Source organism: Xiphias gladius, chromosome 12 (genome assembly GCF_016859285.1).
Source record: "Xiphias gladius isolate SHS-SW01 ecotype Sanya breed wild chromosome 12, ASM1685928v1, whole genome shotgun sequence".
NCBI lineage: Eukaryota > Metazoa > Chordata > Actinopteri > Istiophoriformes > Xiphiidae > Xiphias > Xiphias gladius.
Genome location: NC_053411.1, coordinates 18133279 through 18150557, shown reverse-complemented (window position 1 = coordinate 18150557; position 17279 = coordinate 18133279). Strand labels below are relative to the sequence as shown.

General features: G+C 46.2%; 1 long non-coding RNA gene across 1 annotated transcript; it reads left to right on the top strand.

The window, feature by feature from the left end:
• Nucleotides 1-11781: 11781 nt before the first annotated feature.
• LOC120797316 lies at nucleotides 11782-15107 on the top strand. Its single transcript, XR_005708487.1, has 5 exons — nucleotides 11782-11850; nucleotides 12333-12425; nucleotides 12558-12679; nucleotides 12782-13008; nucleotides 13646-15107. It is a non-coding gene; the product is annotated as an uncharacterized LOC120797316 (long non-coding RNA).
• Nucleotides 15108-17279: the final 2172 nt, after the last annotated feature.

The window sequence follows — 17279 nt, the reverse complement described above, 5'->3', positions numbered from 1 at the left end:
GACCGCACCATTTCTCTGTTTTGACCTGTGCTGATGTTGTCGAGTTTTAGTGAATTCATCGTACCTGGGTCCACGTCGCATTAATGTAATTAATGATATCATCAGGAGTTCTTGTTATAAACCGCCGGGACATGTTTAAAAATGTGACGCGTGTATATATAAAATAATTCTTCACCGTATCATCCCTGATGGTTTCCCGTCACACTATCGTGCTTCGGCCATTGTATTTCCTGTTTTTACAAAAGACGTCCTGAACTGAACTCGCCGAACCCTGCAGAATTCCTGGCTACCTTTTTTTTCGCTAAAATGTCGGGATGTGCGACGTCAGCGCACGGGGCCAAACACTTCACTCCAACTCCAAGCGCACTCTGAGACTCGGTCAATGTCACACAGGCAACAAAGCCGATGGCCGAACATCGGGAGACGACAAAATGGACCCAGAGAATTTTGAAAACCGTGGAAGTTCTCAGTAATGACATGCACACGTCTTGGTTGATCCTCTCCTCCGACTAATTCAACACCTCCCTCTCTCTCTCCTTTCTTCTCAGATGTGAAACCAGCTGGAACAAGTTGCGGCAAAATCGGTAAACACATCTTCATCAGTTGTCTAGAACGACGATGACTTTTTTTTTATTTTATTTTTTTTAAAATCATGTCTCGGACACAAGCGCAGGATGGTTTGAGCCGCGTGGAAGCGTGAAAACCAAGTCATTCCATGTCGGATTTGGTGGATGAAGCGGTAAAATATCTTGACATTTTCTGGTCCACGACCAACGGTTAAGACGGGTCGGATTGTAGAGAACCAAACCTGCGGCGCAGAACTCTGGGGTCCAGTGACTCTACTAACTGATTCCAGCGGTGTTTAGATCACTCGTTGCTGAACCACGTTGATGAGTGGAAATACAGTCGAAACTTTAACTGTACTCTGGCAAACTAAGTGACTGACTGTTAAAGTCTCAGTGGCATCTTACCAATCAGTCAGCAGGAGATCCTTCTTCTTTTCAACGCGCTGGAAAGTTTCACTCCAAAGGGAGAAATCGACTAATCTGAACACCTGTCTTCAGCAACTGACCCCGGCTTTAGGACGCTGGTTCCCGTTTCTTTTCCAGTTTTATAACCACGTTTGCATCTTTTGTTATGAGCACAGAAAGCATTGAGTTTTGTGAAAGTGTGCAGCCCCATCGGCTCTTTCCAGGTGATTTAACGCGCTCCCGTGTCATTGCAGATTTAGCAGAACGCCCAAGCGACAATGAGAACGATCCCGGAGTCCAGGACAGCGGGATGAACCCGAAACAAGCCAGTAAGTCGCAGAAAAAACGGATCATTCACAGCTGAATACGACATCTTATCTTATCTCTCTGGTTTTGAATACAGAGCGCTTTAGGTTCTGAAACCGCTGCTCACGGTCAACAACTTCTTCAGCGAATGAGGACAGACTGCACACGCTCATGACATAGTAGTAACAAAAAAGAAGCTGTAGCACAGTAGCAAAAGCTACCTGGTGAACGATAGACGCCTGCAGTGCAGCACTGTTACTTCCCCGGAGTCACGGCAGCGTCTCCTCTATGCTTCCAGATCCCGTCCAGAGCTGGTTCGCACCTGTCGTCGTCCTTTTAGCTGGTCTCTGCTTCACGGTGCTAATCTGTAAAAAGAAATGTTCAAAACGTAAGTCACCTATTTCCTGCTTTCGGAAAACCCCCTGACGTTAAACTTGTCAGGATTCTAACGGCATGGTCGGAGCATGTTGAAACGTGTGTGACGTGATGTGTGTCACGTCGCACTCCAACGAGTGATGTTAGCTGTTTGGTCCACGGGTCCCCCAGAGAGGGGTCCGGTTTTTAGTTTTCTTTTTCTTCAGTTGTTAATTCGGAGCGTTCCATGCAAACTTTCCTGTGTGACGACATGGACCACAACCTGGTCACTGACGTGTCTTTGTGATTCTGACATTATCCAGGTTTCCGTTCCTCGGGGATGCCTCAGAAACTTCAGCATCTCCAACAGTCCCTGTTTCCACAGTCCAGAGGTGCAGGTATTATCACCATCTTACTTTTACTTGTGGACTTGACCGCGTTTGACGACGAAGCCGACTTTAATCCTACTGCTGATCATTTGCTGGGGGGGACGACCCACAGTGCGCACGTTGGGCCTGCTTTTAAAAAACCAAAAGTAGTAATAAATCATAGAATATTCATCAATAAACGTGAGCGTGAGGAACAAAATGAATCCAATTTAGACGAACAGGGAGAGATTTAACATTTATCATAAACTGCATCACGGCTTTCATACAAGTAAAGTATCGATTTGTTGGGTTCGATCGTATCAGGCATCAGATCCCATCAGTGCGATGCTGATTTTTTTCCAGCTGACAAAACAAATCCTCATGCTTTGCTGCAGTAATTCTACATAGTGCACTGCTGCTATTGGTTAAGCCAGCGAAGGCCGAGAGGCGCCGTGGTCACGTCCTGTAACCGTTGCAGCCGGTGGTCATTTACCGTGAACTTCGTGAGCCGAGGGACGAACCGGGGTCTGAAGAGCCCTTTTGGTTTGGCGAGTTCCGACAGACGGCTGAAGCTCAGACCACCGGTCTCTGGGCGACGGGGTACGAGAATACTCCAGCATGTGCCCTGTGCTCTCACACCAGGACATGACGTCATGTAATAATGACCAATGTTAACGAATCGATTCAGAATCCTAGAACATAAAGATCGATGTTTGTTTTGACCCCCCGGGCGTCACCGGGCCAGACTTTTACAAGTGGATCAGCCATTTTAAAGGTCTAACATGTAACTCTTCCGCATTAAAATGTCCAAAGACAACTAGACCCCTGTTGTTGAGATGCGTACTGACTTTATCCCAAATGTTTCCAGCAATTTCCAAAGCCGGGAGAAATCCGCTGTTTAAATCCGGGCAACCGTCCGTTTCACTGTCAGTGGCGTGCGTCATTTCCCCTTTGCGCATGCGTCGGCGTTGTGGTTTGTTTGCCGGTAAAACGGTAAAATTGACTTCTCATCCAGCTTTAAGCTGCATTTTTAGGATACGCTTTTTAACTGTTGGTTGTCTTCAGCTATACACTTTAACCAGATGAAGGGTTTTAGTCGTCGGGCGTCCGGATCTTAGGTTTTCAGAGAAACGAGACGAGCAAACATTAGCGGCAGCTCGGCTCGCAGCCCCTTCGGGACGGTTTTGAACGTGAAAACGCTTCGTTCCGTGTTTTTACCGGATTTGCTCACCAGGTCAGTTTTTATTATTGAGAGGAGGAGACCTCTCGGTAAAAAGACGACCTGAAAGATTGACGCTGAAGGAATCCTAACCAGGAGAAGCTGGTGGCGAAGACAGCAACTCCCCGTGATCCCGCGCTACGTCGGGACGTCACGACGACCGAGGGACCCCCAGCGGCAGAAAACTACAGGTTGCGCGTTGACGTTAATTCCAGTCACTGCCGTTCGTCTATGTCTAAAAACAACCCAGAATAACCGTGATCTCTACCGTCTCAACCGAAACTCCAAGTCCCCCCGCACCGTAGCTGCTGTGCTCAAGTCCTGTAGAAAAAAAAAAAGAATTAATCAAAAATGCGGGTCAGCGCTGCCATTAAATGTAACGCGGGGTCTGTGGGGCCGCTGTAAGTCCGTCAGACAGAGTGAACCTGCGGTAACCGTCGTTAACTTCTCACACTGCCACAGCGGTGCCGGCAAACAACGCGGAACTGGAAAGGCTGAACCGAAAAAGATGTACCGGCCCTGACGCTGGACCTGACGCTGGACCTGACGCTGGACCTGACGCTGGGACCTGACGCTGGACCTCCTGGCCAAGACTGAAACCTCGTGATGTGCAGAATGATATTTACAGTTTCTCCGTGTTTATTCTGAACTGTGATGATGAATGATGAAGGGCGTTTACAAGCTGGTGGGAGGGGGGGGCGAAACCTTCTTCCTATGTGCACTGTGTGTTATTAAGAATGAATGTTATTCACAGTCTTTCTTCTGAGCACTTTTTCTCATAATTGTGGGTGTGTATGTGTTTTGTTTTTTGTGTTGCATTAATTCTGGGCCGTTGCTTTATAAGTTTTTTATTTTTTTTATTTTTAGATACGAATAGTAGACATAGTTCTTTAGTATTGATTTCGTTTGTGTTACTACGAGCCAGTTGAACTCCAGCAGCACCCAGGACCTGGTCTTTTACTTAAACTGTCAGCATCTTAAGATTTATTCACACAGGGGCGAGGGACGCAAATATACACAAATGCGTATATAGAAATGGGGGAGCGCAAACCCATTTATTATATGTTTTGTAAACTTTTCTTATTCTGCAGATTTATTAATAAATAAATCTTTTAAAAAATAGTATTGAAACTCTGTTGTGTCTTGGTTGTATTTTGGCATCCTCCGGACAAAATGTGTGCAGCTTGTTGTCCTCAGCCCGAGAATGATCTCTTACGCAGGTTCAGCCAAGTCCTAGGAACTGGTTCTGGGGCTGGAGTGACGAAGAAGACCGTTCCTGTGTGAGAGTGTGTAGCCGTCGCAGATCGGATTTGGATTATTGTTACACTGCCACTGATGCCCAGACCGCTCAGTGGAGTTTTTCACACTCTGTGGCAAAGCTTGCAGAACTAGTCTCTCTAGTCTCTCGGGACCAGAGGAATGAAGGAAGAATTCAAATGCCGATGGTCCACGCAAGGATTTTGGCGTGAAGGCTGACAACATTCATAGTGACCGGGAGGATGGTGAGGAGGATCCCCCAAGGTCTCTTAAGGTGCGAGGTGGAGCCGCCGCGGATCCGGCTTGACCCGCAACATCCCCCAACACCCCGGCGAGTAAAGTGGCAGAAGTGAAGCTGCTTCTTACCTATCGATGAACCGCGAATCCGGCCTTGAGATCAGCTCTGCCTCAGGCTGGTTGTTGGTTGTCAAACCTTCAAGCAAACGTGAAATTAATCCGATTAACCGCTTCGGACATCACCGCCTCACACCGCCTCGTGGGCATCGCGGTTTAAAACACTTTCATGCGGCATAACTGGACTTTGAAACGAACCAGTCATGGCCACGGTCGCTTTGAGAGCTCAGGCTTCTGCAGAGCTCAGTCGTCCCTCAGCTTCCTGTTGCACGTGCGAGGCGTCGTTGTGATTTGAAGGTCGTCCAGCTCTTCCCGCCAGAGTCTGCATCCTCGTTTCACAGAGACAATCCTTCATCAGCGTTAGAGCCTTTACTGAACCTCCCCCTTTGACTCAGCTCCTTCCGCGCAGGTGAAAATACCAAGAATCGGCCACTGGATGTCACCGACGTTCAGTTTCCTTCACTTCAAACCAGTGAACCCGGACACAGTGTGATGAAATCTGTTGCACGCGTGCAGTTGAACCTCTGCTTGAAGTAATTTCTAAGCCGAGAGTGGACGCAGAAAAGGTCCGAAGCAGCAAGGCCAGGACCCAGAGCTGTGAAAACGTCCGTGGCTCTTCACTACTGGATCCGCTGGGACTGGGGACTCTGTATTTCCAGCTCCTTCCAAACAAATGAAATACCAAGGTTCGGCCACCGGATGCCGCCATTTTCAGGTTCAAACAGTTTGTGAACACTGGGGTTTGACCTAACCCGTGAACCCAGAAACAGTATCACGACCTCGTCGTCCACATGCACGTGAACCTTTTGATTAAAGTACGAGCTCTAATTACTCTAATCCCTCAGTCCCTCCCAGACCCTTAAAACTGGATTGTTTAGGGGAAACACTGGAGAAGAGACGTGGCACTAAAGGTACAGACTACTGAGATTTAATCATTTTGTGATTACAGGTTACCTGACACTGAAAACCCGATTTAGCGGTGTGATAAGTAAATCGTCATCAGTCTCAGCGAAACAGATTCCAACCCGTCAGCTTGTGCGGATACTATGACTTATTAGTGTGAATTACCTGTTAGGTCCAACGGGACATGTAGGGCTTTTGCTTACATCAGATATTTCACATTGCATTTCACTGCACATTTAAAGAAAAATGTGACAAATCATTAAAAATGCATTTTAAAGAATAATAAATTTTGAAGACAACTATTCACGCTCATATTTGAATGTAATGGAGGCCAGTATTTTGGACTGGGCAAAGCTGTTTTGTCACGCAGGCAAGGCTAGTAACTAATTATTTGTTTTTTTCAGTGCTATATATGTGTGTGTGTATGTGTGTGTATATACCACTAAAGGACATGAACTGAAATGACTGGTGCTTTAAGGAAACATTTGTTCTTAAGGCTCTGTCTTGTGAAAGGAGCCCTGAGTTAAAATCCTGTTTAATACTTTGGTTTGGTACTAAAATGTCATATTTTACTAAGTAAACGTGTGTCTTAATCAAGGGGCCACAACTAATGACTAATTATTACATTTAACTAATCTTTAGACAGGGGCCCCTGGGGAAAGAGTTTTTTTTTTTTCCTCCATGAAACAGAGGAAGAAACCAGAATCCCAAGAGAAAACCCACAATCAATAAACTGAAAGTGCAAATTCTCCCTTTAGCATCTGTTACTTTCGTATTTTTTGCCTACCACTGAAGACACGTCAGCTAAGCAGGTATTTGGTCATAAGCCAAAGTACTGGACACGTTAATATTTTGACCCGATGACGGCGCTGGATTCAAAAGTCCGAGTTTTTTTAACAGTTCGTCGTCTGAGGGGGCCACACGTGTCTCAACCATATTTCACAACAGTCCATCCAATAGTTTGTTGAGACCCTTCAATAAAACAAAAAAAACAAAAATGTCAACCTCATGGTGGCGCTAGAGGGAAAGTCAGAGGGTCACCAAAGTCCGTAGGATTCATCCTCTGGGGACGACGAATGTCCATCCCAGACTTTTTGAGATATTTCAGTCTGGACTAGGCCTGCGACTAATGATTGTTTTCATTAGCGATTAATCTGCTGATTATTTTTGGGATCATTTGATTAATCATTTTGTGTATAAAATGCGAGAAAATGTTGAAAAAGGTCTATTTCGGGGATGTTTTTAAACGTTTTTGCTTCGTCCGACCGACAGACCAAAACCCAAAGATATTCAGGTGGGCCTGACACGAGTGCGGCAGACTTTTCCCGTCGACGCCGGCAGATGACAACGTCCTAACGAGGGGAATGCAGCTCAGTCATCGAGTGTTATTTCCCAGTAGTGTTATTTCCCACTTTCTGTTCTAGTTAACACTCGGCAGCGAGTCAGTTTCTACTCAAGACTCTTGGGTGAATTCACTTCTGTACATCACTTCGTTTAATTTTTTTGTAAATTGATTTTGGTGATTTACAAGAGGAAAAAAAAAAACACCTAAATGTCTCGGCTTAAAAAAAGGGGTTGAAAAGTGAACGTTTCTTCGCTGCATATCAAATCATTCCGAAGACCATATTCCATTTTGAAGCAGGTCGTTGAAATGTAGTCACTGAGTGTCGTTGATATGATGTTATGTGCAGCCTAGATGTACAGTATGAAAAGTGACTTAGCCCTACGTTGGCTCAGTGTTTACGTATGTATCGTGTGTGGAAAGAGGAAGCAGCTTCTAATGCGAGGTGGAGTAACTCGTAAACGGAATGTGGAGTTACCTGCTCAATCAGCTATTATTAGCACAGTTTCCACAAATAAATCCTTTGTGTTTCTAAAAAAAGGATTTGGAAACATCTCTAACAAGGAATCTTCTGCGTTGAATCACAATTAGTGCCTGTAAGTCGTGGCAAAGGGGCAGACGGAAACGTTTTAAAGCGGCACCCAAACAGTGTTTCCATGAGAGCGGCGTCTTTATTAAATGGCAGTTTCTCTCAGTGATAAACTTGTCCAGCCTGTGTCCAGCCTGTGGCTGTTGATTGTTCTCAGGACCGGATCTTAATACATTTCCTGTACCAAGCCAAACGCTTTTCCTTCCGCGGCAACAAGAATTGAAATCTGATGAGTAAAGTAGGTCACGTTGACTTCGTCCTTATTAAATTATTCTGGCGTAGTTCTTGTGAATGTTTTTTTTTACATTATGACCCATCTGAGAAGTTTGGCTAATTATTTCTGAGGAAATAGTGAAGTGAAAATGTGTTGTACACATGATGTACTGAAAACAACACGAAGGCCCCAAGTGACTTTGTACTTCTGGGTAATTTACATCTGTGCTCACCAAGCTGAGAAAAAAAAAAACCCAGTGTGGAGTTTCATGTTTTACTCTTGTAGTTTTATGTAAAAGTCCATAAATCTGACTAGTTAAGAAATATATACAGTATATAGAGAACAAATTCTACAAACAACTACACAAAAACGCACAACAGCACAAAACAACTACAACGAGATGCAACCCAACTACAAAGAAACACAGAATGAAACTTCATATTGCGGATGCTGCTGAAATCCATATTATTATGATTATTATATTCCAACAATGGTGCTGTTTTTCTTTTTCCTGTCAGGTGCTTCCTGCCTTGACAGCTGAGTTAGAAGGTTGAAACCTCGTCCACACCTGCAAAGGAGGGATACGGACAAACTGTTACCATTTAGGGGTTCAGTACTACAGATATTAGGTGAACAAAGTACTAGAAACTATAATATATGTCAAGTTTTTCAGGCGCAGCACGTCTCTCGCCTTCAATTCAATTCATTTCAGGGGCATAGCACAGTAGATGTATAACATAAATATGTATAATAATAATGAGACTAATAATTATAGAGTAAATAATAATACTAATAAAACTAAATATGATACTAGTTGATAGTCAGAACATTTGAAGCAAGAAGCCTCAAAGTCATGTGAGACGTTAGTAGGAGACATTCACTGCTGGTTTTGGTCTTTTCACGGGATTTGTCAGCAGGGATACAACACCTCCAGTGGGGGGGTTCCCTTGGTTCTGGGGAGGGGGGGTTGGAAAACGTGTCCGAAGGCTTATCGAGCCGTGACCGGTCTCAGTGCTGCTTGTCATAGCGCCGGGGAGGCAAACAGTGTTGACAAGCAGACAACACTGTTTGTTTACAGTAACCTTGGTGATGGCTGCCGTCACGCTGAACCGATGAGAGCCCAGGAAAACTGGCTGAGAGGGCGGGGCTTCGGTCCCAGAGGAGTGTCCCATATCAGGTTCATCACATAGTGGAAGAAACGACTCAGCGAGTCTCCCCCTTGTTTGGCATCTGTAACGATACTTTTAGCAGTTGAATGGTCGGTTCGACCAAACGACCAGAGGGGAAAAAAAAACACCTATTTTCCGAATGACCTTCACTTGTGTCCTCTATCGGTCGGTGTCGGTTTATTTCCTATCACGATTATTCATCCGTAGGTTGAGAAATCTGCTACGGTACGGTACAGGGGAGGCCATGGAAAGCTTCATGCATGTCCCACCATCGAAGAGCACAGAGCGTTTCCTAATTCATTTGTGTTTCCTGATTCATTTGTGTAGCCTTCACGGTCACATAACAATATTTCTTCAGTGTTTACTTGGTGGTTATGAGGAAAGTTTTAGGACAAAAAGTTCACGGGTGCTTGGGGCCGTGAGGTAATGTGGCATCGGTGGCCTGCCCGGGTCGCATAAGATCATTCATCAAGTACAAGGAGGATGACACCAAATGCAGCCGTTCATTCATTACAAATTTACTAAATCCGCCTGCGAATTGTTCAAACGCGCGCAACGGCTACTCGCCAGCGACAGTGCGGTGTCGTCACCTCCAGGCCACTTGGCTGCCGGCGGGTGACCCGACCGACCGGTGGCCCGCGTCGCACTCTTCTCCTGATTGTACGTCGCGCAGGAGCCAGTTCCCTGCCTTGATATAAAGTCCACGTCCAAATGTAAGACATGCCTGTTGGTTTTTGTTTTCTTTTCTAACTCCTCAAATGTCAAAAGGTTTGTGCCTCAGGCCCCCTTTTACTTTTCATGGGGTTTTTTTTACAGTAAACAGACACAGATAATTATGGTGATTTTCTTTCGGGGGGGAAAAACCACATCTCGCCTGTCAATCTTGTGATTTTTTACACAAGGAAGAAGTTTTGCAAAATTTCAGGTGACTCACAAAACATGACCACTGAATTTTCCTTCTACGTTTGGCTGCAGTTGCCCAGGTCCGGACCTCGGGTCACGAAAAATGAGAAGGGGCTCCGGGATCCTCCAGTGGGCGTTTTATAAAGTTAAAGATCGTGAGATTGGTCCGGGGACAGCCCTGCCGCGTGGAGAAACTTCCAGAATCGTGATTCATCGCTGAGTTTGTTCTGGAAAGTGTTTGTCTTGGACCGGGCAGAGCACGGTGCCGCTGTGGTTCTGGTAAATTCCAGAAAGGGGCCGTGGCGGAAGAACGTTTTGCCCGAGCTCCGGTTCTGACTCAGGCTCCCGCGACAGAGGCGACCCACGGGATCAAATACCTTTTCTTCTAAGTCAGTAGGAATCCGTGAAGATAATCGGGGCGGGGAGGCACCCATGACACACATGACACCCATGACGCACAGTTTCCCTGGTGCCCCCCCCCTCTCGCGTGGCTTCGCGCATGAAGTTGAAGTCAGAGGCACGCGCCCCGCGAGAGGCTTTAAAGCGGTCGAGGGTACGGCGGCCGGCAAGTCAACCGCGGGCATGTCGGAGGCGAACGTCGAGGGGTTCTCTCGGGCTTCTGCCCTCTGGATTCTTACCCTCCGGGTCCTGGCCTTCGTCCACTGCACGTCCGTTGAAGGTGAACAGATACGTTGCTACCACCCCCGCTGGCTTTAGCTCGTTCGTTTAGCCGCCTCGTGAAACACGGCGCGTTTTACCGGTTGTTTTCCTCCGTCTTCAAACTGCTTCAAAACCGAAGAAAAGCTTAAAAACAAAAAAAAAAGACGATGTTTCTCGGGCGAGTTCATCGCCACTGGACCTGGAAAAAAATACGTGTAAACCGCAGTTAGCGTCTTCAGTGAACTCGTTTGCCGCTGTTTTTGCCGCAGTAGAAGGATTTCACGGAATTAGAAGTGAAGATGAAAAACCATCGGGCGAGTAAAAGGCTGGAAATAATACGGTTAATCATTATTAACGATTATTGGGAAGGAGGGACGGAAACGTTACCTGAATGTCAAGAAGTTGACGGTGCTTAACTCCAGGCCACATCATCCCGACGGGTCTCCACCGATCCGTCTCGGGCTTTGACCGGCTGTTAAATGGCGTTCATGCAATATTACGAGCTAGTTACAGAAACGCGAACTAAACCTAATCGCTGCGAGGTTTTGAATGAAACTACCAGCGGCTGTCGATTAGTTGATTCATCGGTTAGTCGATCCACGGAAAAGGAATCGGTACTTCTTTTGGTCCGTGGTTAAGCAGATATGCTGGTTCCAGCTGTTAGGATTTGATGTCTTTTCATTTATATTATATTATATAATAAATGGTAAATGGGCTGCACTTATATAGCGCTTTTCTAGTCTTATCGACCGCTCAAAAGGCTTTACACTGCTTTAAGTATGTATGTATGTTTTCAACATGCAGCAAATCAGATTCCACACTTCACTCGCTTTTCATAAGTTTTAATTTTTTCCCCTCAATTTTCCAGGTAAGCCTCGGGTGATTGGTTCATCTCTGCCAATCCTCGCGGCGCCGGGTGACGACGTCATTCTGCCATGCCACCTGGACCCACCCGTCGACGTGCGGGGGCTGACGGTGGAGTGGTCCAAGCCCGACCTCAAGCCCGACCCCTCCGATCGGCTGAGCCGGTCGGGTACGCACCTTACCGGGACAAGCGAGAGGACCCTGACATGAAGATCCCGTCGCAGTGCCGCCAGGACGGCGCTGTTCACAGACGACCTGAAACGTGGAAACATATCGCTCAAGATCGTGAACGAACGCATGCGGATGACGGAGATACAGATGTTTCATCCCAAAGTTAAGGAGCAAAGCGAATGCTTCAATTATACGACTTGTTGTTGGTGAGTAAATTTGTCTATAGCTGTTTTAAATGTTACAAACGGATCCCGCTTTTACGCAAACATGGCCATTAAAATTCCGAATATTCCCGGATTTCAGCCTCTCGGCACAGATGATTTCATATCGTTGTAAACTGAGTAATTGGGCATTTTGGGGCTTTTGGTGAATCAAAACAAGACTTTTGAAGACGTCTGCTTCAGCTCAGAAACATTTTTGGACAATTTCTTTTATGTTTCATAGGCTAATGAATGAATCCAAAAAAAAAACCCAGAAGATGAATTCATAATGAAAATGACTGTGTGTTAGTTGCAGCCCTAGTAAAATTATCTGTGTGATGAGTCATTTATATCCATATTAGATCAAAATGAGAATCTTTTAAACTTTAAGGGTCATTTTGTCAGCAACTTACGTCGCTGTTGTCCTACTAATATTGTTTGTTTTGAACGCTATGCTGTAAATCTTTGCAAATCTCGTGTTTTTCTAGATCCAAACTTGCTTAGAACCGGGACGACAGAGGCGCCGCTGCGTGACAGAGGCCTACAAACTCCCGATCCAGAAGACGGGACGGATGGCAAAGGTAAGAAAATGGTCCAGCTCCGTGAGGGCGAGAGAAAAAGACACAGAATAAAGAATTCTCAGCCATTTTGGCGCTTTGTTGACATTTTTTGTGACTGCAGCCGTCGTCTTTGTTTTCATTCTTTCACATCAGATGGTCGGTCCAGTCCCAACATCTGGATCCTGCCAGTGGTCGTCTGCTCCTCGCTATCCCTGGCTGCTGCTGCTGTTGTAGTCGGTGGATATTTTCTTATACGACGGCATCGAAAACGAGAAGTAAGTCAGAAATGAACAAAAACTATCGTTACTTCTTGTAGTATCGGACTTTTTTGGGACATAGCTGATTAATTGTTAAACGTCTGTTCATTGTTCATGTAGTGTGTGAAGTATGAGGTGGCCCCAAGCTCACCACTTCCAGCCTAGGTCCCTTGCTTAAGGACACATTGGCAGTTGCTGTTGATGGAGATGAGAGCTGGACGTTAGAATCAGTTTGGGGATTCAAACCAGCAACACTTTCGGCCACAGTTGGACACACTAGACCAGCAGGAGGGAGATCATCATGGTGGCTCCAGGTTACCATAAGGAAATCCTCTCAAGAAAAGGACGTAAGTCCGACTTGAACATCTGACCACTGTTTTCACAACCAGAGTAATAATATGATGTAACCAGACGAGTCATCCATCGTCTGAACAAACCCGGTCAGACAGTTGTGTCGGGGGTTTGCGCTCTTGACTCCAGGCCTTTCGGGAAACGGCGTTGGGTATTTGTCACCAAAATCAACGGTCCGATTTCAGAAAACCTCCATGCTGACAAAACAGCAGAAGAGGCTCTTGATAAGGAAAAAGAATCAATTTACTCTACGTTGAGTAGAGTCTTTGTGCATCTAAAGAGCCTCTTCTACCCACTTTTACTTCTCGGTGGGCGGACAGGTCTTCTACAACAAAAGAAGGCGAGTCATTGGGAAAAATGCAAAGATTTCCAGCGTAGTTTGAGTCTAGATTCGCTTCAGATTTGGCCTCCAGCCGGTTTTGCGCAGCTTTGCGTTGGAAGTGCAGTCACTTGATTCTCTGCTCAGCTGCAGAAGTTTGGTCCTAAATGTTCACGCAGCTGACGTGCGGTCTGATCAGCTGGGTGGCAGGTTACTGCATTGCCTGGTTATCAAGTGCATAGTAAAGAGTGTTTTAGCGGAGGTTCTTGTGTGGCAGCAAAAACTAACGCACTCTGTGTTTTCTTTATCCACAGGCGTTATGAAGATCTTGGCTGTGAGCGAATCGGTTGCTGGAGGAATCTAATCCCCTTGGACAAAGACTGCTGTAAAACCAACACCTGTCAAAACTGATGGATCCCATTTTGAAAAGTAAACCCTCTTTCAGCTTCTCAACACGTGATCAGCAGCAGGATCATTTTGCATGAGACATTTATTTCTTTTTATTTCCTATGGAAAGAAGGACGCCGACCTCAAAGCCAACCTATGTTGGACCAAAAAGTCCCAAAGGGTTTGGTTTAGCGCAGCCAGACCCTTCCTTATCGTTGGGATCTTACCCGTCGTCTTCCTCAAAGCAGAGGACCCAAAGCTGCGTGTGCATTTTTTGTTGCACCGAAATTCATAATTGACGGACTACCTCGTCGTTTTTATTTTTCGAGTTTAAGTGGACTCTTATGTCTCCCGCAACTTGGTCATTTCAGTCGCAGATCATAAAATCTGCGCGGACGTAATGCTGCCGTACCAGTTTCCTCGACAGTGGAACATCTCATTAGCGACGTACAAGCTACCTACAGGAAGGAAAGTCTTTTTCGTGAAAGTCCGCACAAGATGGTGCAGGACTCCCTCCTCGCTCGCCTTTCTCGTAATGGACGTTCGACCCGCGAGTTTGTTTTTTGTTTTTTGTTGAACTGCCTGACATCATTTTCTTAGAGCAGTTTTTGTGAGCAGATCTGTGACCGAAATGTCCAAGTTCTGGGAGACTCTGAGGCGGGCAGCAAAGCTTCTGGTCGCTGAGAGAGAAACCTTCCGGATCGGGAGCCAGCTGCACCACCTGTTCGCAAGTTCCCGCTGGGCCTCGTTCTAATGAAAGTGTTTACTAAGTGGAGTTCTGGGCATCGTTTAATTGAAACAAATTGCGCAAACTTGTTTTTTTTGCTGGAGGTTCACACCCAGTACCTGCAAATCGAAATTTGTGACTTTATTTAATGTATTTGCAAAAGTTGTATCTCTTGATTGGACAACACCAGTTGACACACTACTGAAATCTTTACTTGTCCATCCAGTGACGGCGAAGATTATGGGGGGGGGGGGGTTCTGCTTTTGTATTTTAAGACCTTTTTTTAAGTGGAGGAGAAACATGGTTGAAATTAATCCTCATGACCCCGTTGTGGTCGGCCCTCCTTTCACCTGAACACACGCCCTCGATTCGGAGTGGCAGCTGCAGCTCTCTGGCACGTACGAGTCAGAGCTGGAAGAATTAGCTCATTGGACGTTCAGACGCTCTCCACTCCCTTCACATCAACGCTGAAAGTAGCTTTTAGCAGGGCACCTCCGCCTCACTGATGTTCTCTTTATATAATTTTGTTGTGATTGTTTGTTTGAACAATTTAACCAATAAAAGATCTTTGTTCGTTTTTGAGCATCAAACTACCTCTAGTTTCAGTTACATCGTGCTGTACGTGAATGTTATTTCTCTAAATAAAGGTTTTTATAGTGTTCACACAAATTCTGTGCACTTCATTATTTTTCTCGGACGTTTCCACAACGCACGTGTTGCTGCTCTCATTAAACTGAGGCAGGAAACTGAAACCACAACTGACAGTTTTCCGAGCAGCATCAGATCGAGTGCAACGTCGGTCTCCCGCGAGCACCAGGGTGCTAAAACAATATTCACATGCTCACGTGTTAGTGGTTTGTGTTTCGACACTGTTTCCTTAACAAATGTGTGGTAATGGTAACACAGTGAGGGAACTTTGTATGTAAATCATTCCCATTTGATTTGTCCTGTTGCTGAAATTTCATGTCAGCTTTGGCTGAACTTTGGGGTTTGTTTTTTTTGTTTTTTTTCCCTCTATCATTTTGCATTGCGTGTATTTATTCTTTATCTCTTTTTCAGTGGGTTATTTCTAACCAGTGTTAGAAGGAGGAACAGGAGGAGCCGTAACAGCTTTCAACAGTGCTTTCAATGCACTGTACCTCTGGGCGTTGGAGGTGCAGTGTCATGAGTTGTTTCAAACACCAAACTAATATCTGAAAACATAATATGTTGAACTTTGAGAGTCTTGTTTTATTTATTAAGCACTGCTGTTAATAGTGAAGTCAGCTCAGACGTTAGGCCTCACCCAGTCTCCAATACAGCAGCTCGAAAGATTCAAAGGTGACCTTAGCCGGCTTAGAAGTAGGAACCGGTAGAAAACGGAGGGCTGAGAAGGCACTGGAGGGGGCGGAGGCTAGGCTTAGACAGAAGGCCTTAGCAGCAAGAACGGTGGCCCCTGGACGAGCTGGCTTGAGGCATTTGTCTAACATCCGAGTCCAAGCCGTGCGAGCGGGCGTGGAAGAAGAAGAAGAAGAAGAAAGACCAAGCGGGATGGTCGGGCTGAGGGACCAGGCGGGAGAACGCTCCGCAGCACAACATCCCCTGGTCTGACGCAACCAATTCCAGTCCCCCAGTTCAAGCTGTCCCCAACATTCTCCCAGGCCCCACAAACCTCCACACCAGGGGGAAGAATGACTCCACTCTGTCGGTGGGAAATAGTCGCTTAAATGTGTCTCTCGGGGCTGGATAATCAATCAAATGATGCACAACTATTTTATAACTGATCAGCCATCGCGATGGCACATCAAAGCATAAAATACAAACAGCTTTTAAAATGTGAGCGTTCGCTGCTTCCGCTGGTTAAACGTCGTTCGGGTCCGGACCTCGGGTTCAGGAAAAATGAGAAGGGCTCCGGGATCCTCCAATGGGCGTTTTATAAAGTAAGACTGTGGGATTGGTCCGGAAACAGTCAACAGATGAACTGATAATGAAGTGTGTGTTTTACATCCGCACCTGGACCCTAACAACCGCATCTTTCTCTGGGACCCGTTGCCACGACAACGAGATCAGCCGGGGTTATCCAACAGCTGCAGCGAAAATCTAGTGTCACATAATGACACTACCAACATACGAGACAACGCGAGGGAATGTAGACCGTCACGGGAACAGCTGTGTGCTGTCTTCCCGTTTTCATCAGCTGAGACACGAGGCAACAGGAAAAACAAGTAGTATCACGAGAGATCTACGGCGACCTACCATTAGTCAGCATTAAGTAATAAAATCCTGAATAAAACTACCATAAAAAGCAGAGAAAATACAGCCACAAAACGGACTACGCACTTTGAGGCTTTAAAACCTCCCAGCGGGCGCCCAGACCCCGACAGACCGCTTTAGAGACGCCCAGAGAAACGGGGGACTGCAGCGTCGCAGAGGCTCTGTTCAAAACCCCCCAGGCCCAGTCCACAAAAAGAGGCCCCGTGAGCCGAGAGCACGACTGTTTGCGTCCCTCCCTCCCATGTACGCGCACGGCGACCGTCCTCATACCGGCCAGGATCTGCTCCAGCCTCCTCGGCGGGCAACAGTTAGAAAACGACGGCTGGAAAAAAAAAATCTGCCCGAAACCCTGCGAGAGTTTCACCGTCACTCCGGCGGTGTCCACGCGTCCAAATGACGACGTTATGAAATGAGAATCAAGGAAATCGGATCTGAATGTTACCGTGATTATTAGTGACCAGTAATAGGAGACAGAAACCCCCACAAGTCGGCAGAACCGAGACCAGGACCTGGTCGGTCACAGGTCTCCGGAGAACGAAGACACTCATTCCGGTCGGTCGGTACAAATCCGCATATGCGCT